This window comes from Mytilus galloprovincialis, chromosome 8, assembly GCF_965363235.1.
Source record: "Mytilus galloprovincialis chromosome 8, xbMytGall1.hap1.1, whole genome shotgun sequence".
NCBI classification, from domain to species: domain Eukaryota; kingdom Metazoa; phylum Mollusca; class Bivalvia; order Mytilida; family Mytilidae; genus Mytilus; species Mytilus galloprovincialis.
The window spans coordinates 37333850-37343642 of record NC_134845.1 but is presented as its reverse complement, the minus strand read 5'-3'; positions in this window follow the sequence as shown (position 1 = coordinate 37343642).

The window sequence follows — 9793 nt, the reverse complement described above, 5'->3', positions numbered from 1 at the left end:
TGTTTTGTTGTTTTTCTCTGCTAGTTGATGCAATTCCCACGGTTTTAGATTGTAATCCGGATTTTTTCACTCAATCGACTTTTGAACAGTGTTTACTACTGTTGCTTTTATATAAGTTGAATCAAACCCTGTATTTGGATTTTGGATCTTTGACTCTACTAGGTGGAAGTTCAATTTTTTTTTTTCACTTCTTTTACCGCTTTCATTCTTTTCAGAAACCTATACAGAGTTAAATATATAATCACAATCCAAATCAAGAGTTTGAAGGTAGTGTTCATACTAGCGCTATTGTGACTATTTCTCAGGTACTATAAGCAGGTCAACTTTATTTGGTGTATTGAATAATTGCACGGCGTACATGTTCTTAATTTCATGGTTCATCTATAAATGTATAGATTCTTCCCGCTTTTAGTGGGGTTCATGTTGTTTGATCTAAGTTTTCAAAGTTTTTAATTGTTACGTATACTGTTGTTTGTCTTTTTTCGACTTCTTTATTTGAGTTCGTTTTCGACTTGGTGAGTTTGATTATTCCTTGTGTATCTTACGCCTCTATTTTACCGTAGTTTAGAGATAACCTCCGATACTATATTTAGAGCATAGGATTATTGTATGCAGGACCGTAAATTGCCTGGAAAAAGTTTTTGACCCATTTTTTGCAGAAAATTATATCATTTGGGGCATTTTTCCCTGTATGCAATGTACCTCCCAAGAAGCCACCACTTAGATTTTAAGTACATTTAAAAAAACAAGCGCCTGGAATATAATGAATACAGTTATAATTCAGGGTTAGATTAGGTGTGCCTTTAAAGATATATATGTTAACGCTTTATTACTCTTCACAAGCTTTTTTACTAAGTTTTAGGGAAAGTTTGCGAACTTACAATGAAAGGCCTGCCTGAAATTGGGTATTTTTTGTGGTTTATCCTGTTTTTTTGCTGTCCCAATCAAGCTATTTTAACTTCGTTTTACAGACACAATTTTCAAACCTTGAACTAAAAATTCTAACATAATAACTCATAATGTTATTGATCAAATGCAAATTATTGTTATGAATATGTTATACTCGGAACTACATATAACTGGTCTTACTATTACCAATGTACATTCGGACAACTACCACGTCATATTAAGGAATTCCGGTATTCCCCATGGTATATTTGACAGTCATTACCCTAGTTGTTATCCAGATCGGACGTCCCCACATTGATGAGCGACCTATTAGACGACTAATGACTCAAGCATAGGATTGCTATGTTTAGGTAATATAACGCATACACATAACCCTATAAAATCATTACAGTGGTGTCAGAAGTCGGCACGAATCCACTGATTTACACTGTTAATTGGTGACATCCATTCGCGACATATTTTCATATTTTTTTTCTTTGTTTTCGCGAGAGGAAAATCTTTGTTTCTTCTCTCCCGCGATTGTTTTATTTCATGGCGCGCTGATTTATCAGTATATTGATATTTGCGCGAGTGATATATTAGTTTCATATTTATATTGTGGTTATCAGACTTCCCGTGTGATAAAATTCCCATCCCCCTTTTTGTAACACATTTACAAAATACACAGATTTGCATACACCTTGAGAATAAGACAAAATAACCTTATAAACAAACAACTAGTGGATAGTTTTTGATTATCTTTTTGGTTTATTTTAGGTTTTGTTTATTTATATTAATACAAATCAACACATTTTTTTCCATTCATTGATATTCCGTTGAGCGTCAGATCTTCTGATGTCAAATATCTTTTATATGTTTTTCTTTTGTTTTTCATAAATTATTGATACAACTGTGTGCGTCAGATCTTCTAATGTTATAGTTGTTATCAAATCTGTTTCGTACTTAGGAGTGGAACTTTCCTCTCTGTGCACTTTATCATCATCCTCACTTAACCAACACGCTTCGTAATTGGGATTGGGACTTTCAATTGTGTAAACTGCATCTTCCTTCACAACATTGGAATGACATGGTGTTGCATGGTGTTCTATTACTGGGTCTGATACTTTCTCGATTGTCTTTCCTTGATGCGCCGTTTGCTCTGTTCCTTGTCTTATCATAACGGGACTATGGACTTCCGTCTTTTCTATCAAATTGGTATCAGCTCCTTTCTTTTCCATTGCCTTAAAAGACAAATTATGAAGACAGAACAAGGGACACAAATTGATGACTTATTTCCAGGAAAAGAATCCAGTCTTACAAAAAGAAAAGAGGTGAAAGATCAGAGTACACAAACAACAGATGATCAACAAACTCCAATACACTTTGATCAAATACATAAATGGAGCATGCATTTTACACAGACAGCCATCAACCATCGTAATACTGTCAAAGCAGAAGGTGAACATATTGATCCTGGTTTCCTTGAAGGAACACTATTAAAAGGAAAAACATGTACAGAAAAAAATCAGGAAGCAAAGAGATGCACAAGAGCATCTGGTCAGAGATGATTTGAAACATACAGAAAAGAAAGCTTACGTGAAGACTGAAAGGTCCAAATACAAGAAAATAAACTTGGAACAACAGATAAAAATGACAAAGCAGAACTTGATTACCAAGAAAAAAGAAACTGCTACAAGTAAAAGAAAGATAATGAGAACAATTAAGAGAAAAAAAGAACAAGTAGCAATGAGAGTGTTACCAAAAACGAGAAGTTGGGGTAAAGACGTGAAACTTAGATGGAAGAAACCTAAGGCTAAAAGATTCCATAGTAAAACATTGGTGGTATCGGATTGGAACCTTAATCGTGACAGAAAGGATGGTCAGACTGAACGTTTGGTGACGGACACATCATTTGATATTTCTGCAATCGAAGATGAAGATATTGTTGCCATTAAAAAATGGTTTCTTGAGTTGTGTTTTTATGTTTTTAATTTGATTGAAAATAGATGTATATAGTTACTGTATTATTTATATCAGAATTACATTGATATTGAATGCTATAGTTACTGCCATGTATATAATTATGTAAAAGTGTTGTTATGATATTGTAATTATTGTATTTATTTATGTTGGCCTAATTTGTGTTGTATGGCCTGATAGTTGTTTACAGAATAATCTTAGAACTGTGCAGTTTAGAAATCACTGGAACAATTACAGAATGATTGGAACTTTCCAGAATGATCCTAATAAAAGATGCGTTATATAAACTTCTACATTTTACTAGAAACTTCTGTTGTAACTTTCTAGGATGTTCCATTATAGACTGTTCTAGAATCTTCCATGAAAACTATATATATACAGACACTAAAGTTAAACGATCACTCTTGGACTTGAACTTAGACATCAATAGACATTAATATTCATAGCATTTGGATTGACACTTTTATTCTACAAACAACATCATACTGGACTGTGACCGTAATATTCAGATTGGATTCCGAAAGATAACTGGATACAGATAAAGATAAAAGATTGGACTCATATTTTGACAGTTAAGTTGACAGTAATATTTGTGTAATACTTCTTGTAAACTTTTGTATAATAAATATTGTTAAATTTTATTATTGATTTGTGTTTTTTGTTGGCTACAATTTAAAGGTAATTTCTGGCCGTAACAGAAATTGGGGGCTCGTCCGGGAGACTGAAAATATATTATTCAAAATTTATTCAGTATTTTTATTATAACTAGCCAACAAAATTCTACAAAATGGCATTTGATGCCGATAAATTTTTGAAAACGCCAGACCTGGAGGGGTTTGATAATTTAAAGAAAGAGGAATTAGTGTTGCTTGCTAAACATCTGAAATTAAATTTTAAAGTATCTATGAGAAAACAAATTATAAAAAAATTTGGTTATAGACAAATTAGTTGACGCAGAAATTTTAGGTGAAGAGGTTCTTGAACTTAAGGTCGAAAATGTAGATGCCTTTAAATTAAAACAGCTTGAATTAGAACATGAATTTAAATTAAAACAAGCAGAACTGGAAATGAAGGAAAGGTTAGAAATGGAAAAGAAAGAAAAAGAAGATGAATTTAAATTAAAAGAACTGGAAATGAAGGAGAGGGAGAAAATAAAAGAAGATGAATTAAAATTAAAAGAACTTGAAATGAGAGAAAGGCTAGAGATGGAAAAACTGAAAATTGAAATGGTCAAAGAAGAAAGCAACACTAAAGTCCAGTCGAAATCAGAATATTTTGATGCAGCAAAAAATATACGTTTGGTTCCCAGATTTTGTGAAAAAACAGTCGATAAATATTTTCCACAGTTTGAGAAAATTGCTCGTAATTTGAATTGGCCAAAGTCGTATTGGACTACAATGCTACAAAGTGTTTTTGAGGGTAAAGCCGCTGAAATATACTCCGCACTTCCATCAGAAAAAAGTTCCGATTATGACACGGTGAAACAGGAAGTTTTGAAAGCTTATGAGCTAGTACCAGAAGCATATAGACAGAAATTTAGATCTTATAAAAAGTTTGATTCACAAACCTATGTGGAATTTGCTCGGGAAAAAGAAGATCTATTTGATAAATGGCTTACTTCAAAGAAAACAGATAACAATTTTGATAACCTAAGACAATTGATGTTATTAGAAGAGTTCAAACAATGTGTTCATTTAGACTTAAAAACACATTTAGACGACAAAACTGTTGGGACAATACATGATGCAGCTGTAATTTCAGATAATTATATCCTTTCACATAAAAGAAGTTTCAAGGGTCAAAATGTTAATACTTCAGGTGGAAATTACAAAAATCAAAGCACTGAACGTACTGATAGTAAGCCTGTTGCACAGAATAAGAGTCAGTCCAGTTATAATATGTCTAGTCCAAAATTTGATACTTTTGAGAAGAAGTCACTGATTTGTGCTTATTGTAAGAAAAATGGTCACCTGATGGCTGATTGTTTTAGACTCCAGAAGAAGAATGAACGAGATAATAAGCCGAAGTCGAGTGCTTGTACGACACCTTATATTACCAGTACGTTGGAATATCCTGCGAGTCAGGCTTTTAAGTGCAGTTTTTGTGATTACATGGAGGAATATAAACCCTTTATGTCTGATGGGTTTATTTCTATTGTTGATGATACCACTCTTCAGCCTATTAAGATTTTACGGGACACTGGAGCTTCTCAGTCTTTATTGTTAGAAGGTGTGTTGCCTTTGTCCGAGAAGACTTCTGTTGGTGCCTCCGTTTTGTTACAAGGTGTAGAGTTAGGTTGTATAGATGTTCCTCTCCATCGTATTTATCTGAAGTCAGATTTGATAACTGGACCAGTTATAGTGGGTGTTCGTCCTAATCTCCCTGTTGAGGGTGTTACATTATTGCTAGGAAATGATCTAGCTAGGAACAAAGTGGTTGCTGAACCAATTGTTACCAGTGAACCGGTGGTAGATGTTAAATCATCTGAAGATGATGCTGAATTCTATCCAGCTTGTGTTGTCACTAGAGCGATGGCTAGAAAACAACAAGATGAGGATTTGCAAGAAAACCAGTTTGATTACATGGACCTTTCTGACACTTTCCTAGCCGACATTGAAGGTCCTGGTAGCTCAGAAAAGGCCATAATAAGACCACCTAGTGTTAACAAGAATGTTATTATGCCATGGCCAAACGTAAACAGCCATTCATTAGACCGAAAGAATTTATTTGAAGAACAACATAAAGACCCTGAGGTTCTTCAGCTCAACCAGCGGGCTCAACCACAGGAGGAAGCAGACAAAGTGGCCGAATGCTATTACCATCAGGACGGCATTTTAATGAGGAAGTGGAGGCCTCCTGATGCTACCCCAGAGGAGGAATGGAGAGTGGTATACCAAGTGGTGGTGCCTAAAGTTTATAGGCAAGAAATTATTGGTCTTGCCCATGACACCCCCTTGGCTGGACACTTAGGTATAAGGAAGACTTGCCTTAAGATCTTGCAGCATTTCTACTGGCCCAGACTTCGAAATGATGTCGCAGAATACTGCAAATCATGCCATATATGCCAGGTTGTTGGTAAGCCTAACCAGAAAATACCACCAGCACCACTTCTGCCTATTCCAGCCTTTGACGAACCTTTCAGCAGAGTTCTAATTGACTGCGTTGGACCTTTACCAAAGACCAAAACTGGAAATGCGTATTTATTGACAATCATGTGTACATCCACTCGCTTTCCTGAGGCTATTCCGCTAAGAAATATCAAGACACCTACTATAGTCAAAGCACTTATCAAATTTTTCACATTAGTAGGACTTCCTAAGTCTATACAGTCCGACCAGGGATCAAATTTCATGTCAGGTTTATTTCAGCAAGTCGTGCACCAGTTAGGGATTGCTCAGTATAGATCAAGTGCGTACCATCCAGAATCTCAAGGTGCCTTAGAACGTTTTCATCAAACATTGAAGAACATGATTAGAACTTTTGTCTTCAATTTGACAGAGACTGGGATGATGGAGTTCACTTTCTACTTTTTGCAGTCCGAGAGGCTGTTCAAGAATCCCTTGGATTTAGTCCCTTTGAGTTGGTATTTGGCCATACTGTAAGGGGACCGTTAAAATTGATTAAGGAAAAGTGGCTTACTGAACATACTGACTTGAATCTTTTAGACTATGTATCTAGATTTAAAGAAAAATTGTATACTGCTTGTCAAATTGCTCAGAAAAACTTAAAAAATGTACAGAACAAGATGAAAATTTGGTATGATAAAGATGCCAGGGACAGAGTTTTTGAGCCTGGTGATAGGGTACTTGTATTTTTGCCAGTCCCTGGACATCCTTTACAGGCTAAATATTGTGGTCCTTATACAATAGAGAGTAAAATCAATGATTTGAATTATATTGTAAAAACTCCAGGTCGGCGTAAACAAAACAGAGTGTGTCATATTAATATGTTAAAGCCATATTTTGAGCGTACTAATGAATGTGAGAGTAAACCAGTTGCCACTTTAGGCATGGTTAAATTTGAGAACAATCATGACAAACCAGATGTAATTGAACCACCTTTTAGTTCTAAAACTTTGGAAGAGACAGTTAAATTGAAAAATTCAGAAATTTTGTCAAATTTAGACTCAAAACTTGCACATCTATCTTTTGCTCGTAGAGAAGAAATAAAAACTTTGGTATTTTCTTTTAAAAATCTTTTTCCAGATGTGCCAAACAAAACCACTGCTGTTTGTCATGATGTTGATGTAGGAGATGCTTCTCCAATTAAGCAACATCCTTACCGGCTCAATCCACTCAAACTTGAAGCTATGAGAAAAGAAATTAAATATATGCTTGACAATGATATTATTGAGCCGAGTAACAGTGAATGGAGCTCTCCTTGTCTCCTTGTGCCAAAACCAGATAAAACCTTTCGTTTCGTGACTGATTTCAGAAAAGTAAATTCAGTCTCAAAATCTGATTCCTATCCGATTCCAAGGATAGACGATTGTATTGACAACATTGGTCAAGCAAAATTTGTGAGCAAATTTGATTTGTTGAAAGGTTATTGGCAAGTTCCACTGACACAGAGAGCTCGTGAAATATCAGCTTTTGTTACACCAGATGGCTTATTTCAATATACTGTAATGCCGTTTGGCATGAAAAGTGCACCAGCTACATTTCAAAGAATGATCAATAATGTTATAAAAGATTTAAACTGTTGTTATGCTTATATTGATGATCTAATTGTATGTAGTGATAGCTGGGAACAGCATTTAACACATTTGTATGATACTTTTGATAGATTATCACAATCAAATTTGACTGTTAATCTTGGTAAAAGTGAATTTTGTCAGGCCACTGTTGATTATTTAGGGCATACAGTTGGCCAAGGTCAAGTGAAACCTATTATGGCTAAAGTGGAAGCTATTTCCAAATTTCCTCCTCCTACAAATAGAAAACAACTTATGAGATATTTAGGCATGATTGGATTTTACAGAAAATTTTGTTCAAATTTTGCTACTGTGGTTCAACCACTGACTCATCTTTTACGAAAAGATTCTAAATTTTTCTGGAGTGAAAATTGTCAAAACGCTTTTGAAAATAGCAAATCACTTTTACTTAATAGTCCGGTTCTGATTACTCCAGACTTTGAAAAACAATTTAAACTTGCTGTTGATGCAAGCGATGTAGGAATTGGAGCTGTTTTATATCAAGAGACAGATGATAATGTTGAGAAACCTATATCATATTTTTCCAAGAAATTAGATAAACATCAGAAAAAATTATTCAACTATTGAAAAAGAGTGTTTTGCAATGTTGTCAGCACTTCAACATTTTGATGTATATTTGAATCCCACTGTATATCCTATTCTTGTTTGTACTGATCATAATCCTCTCACCTTCATACATAAAATGAGAAACAAGAATCAGAGGTTGACTAGGTGGAGTTTATTGTTACAGGAATATGATGTTATTGTAAAACATATTAAGGGTAAAGATAATGTAATAGCAGATGTTTTATCTAGAGCTTATTAAAACACTTTGTATATACTATGTATTTTTGTTCATATTATTCATGATAAGTTTTTGTTACACTAAAACTTCTTTTAAGGGGGAGGTGTTATGATATTGTAATTATTGTATTTATTTATGTTGGCCTAATTTGTGTTGTATGGCCTGATAGTTGTTTACAGAATAATCTTAGAACTGTGCAGTTTAGAAATCACTGGAACAATTACAGAATGATTGGAACTTTCCAGAATGATCCTAATAAAAGATGCGTTATATAAACTTCTACATTTTACTAGAAACTTCTGTTGTAACTTTCTAGGATGTTCCATTATAGACTGTTCTAGAATCTTCCATGAAAACTATATATATACAGACACTAAAGTTAAACGATCACTCTTGGACTTGAACTTAGACATCAATAGACATTAATATTCATAGCATTTGGATTGACACTTTTATTCTACAAACAACATCATACTGGACTGTGACCGTAATATTCAGATTGGATTCCGAAAGATAACTGGATACAGATAAAGATAAAAGATTGGACTCATATTTTGACAGTTAAGTTGACAGTAATATTTGTGTAATACTTCTTGTAAACTTTTGTATAATAAATATTGTTAAATTTTATTATTGATTTGTGTCTTTTGTTGGCTACAATTTAAAGGTAATTTCTGGCCGTAACAGTGTTGGTTCAGAAAACTAGTGGTTTAGTTTTTTTAAATTTTATATTCGAAATGCATATCTAATTGTATGAAATTCATGTCTTTAGATATTCGCTACTGGACATCAATGAGCAAGAGACAATCCATCCATTTATTCATTTTAAACTGATGTTTCTGCATAAAAACTACAATAATTTCAGTTTTACTTTAGGTTTATGTCGGCATCATTTTATTCATATTAAACATTTATATGTCACTTTCTTATACAAGAAATATCCTTTCTTCCAAGATTTCTACTGGTAGGATCTTTACAACGAAGTGAACTATTTTACCCCAAATAAATTGTAGCGTACGCAACTAATGTTTTTAGAATAGAATCATTGTTTTTATGGAAGAGGGAGGAGGTGGAAAGGATATTCATTTCATATTTAGCATTGGCGTTTTAAGAGACATGCATATTGTATTCTTTGAATACTTCTACTTCCAAATTGGCTATCCTTTGAATAGACGAACTTGTTCAGCAATCACAAGATGTCGTGTTGAAACTACAGCTATGTTATCAATAATATTGTATAGGACGTTTTAAAATAAACCTTTACGATACAATATAGCTCATTATCGTCATAATCGTATATAGAGATTGTTTTATATATTTGTTTACAGAAGGAAAAGGACAGCTGTTTTTCATAACTTAAATGATTATAGTTTTATAATGTATAACAATGGAGAATCTATCTGCATGTATCAACCCTATGTGTATCA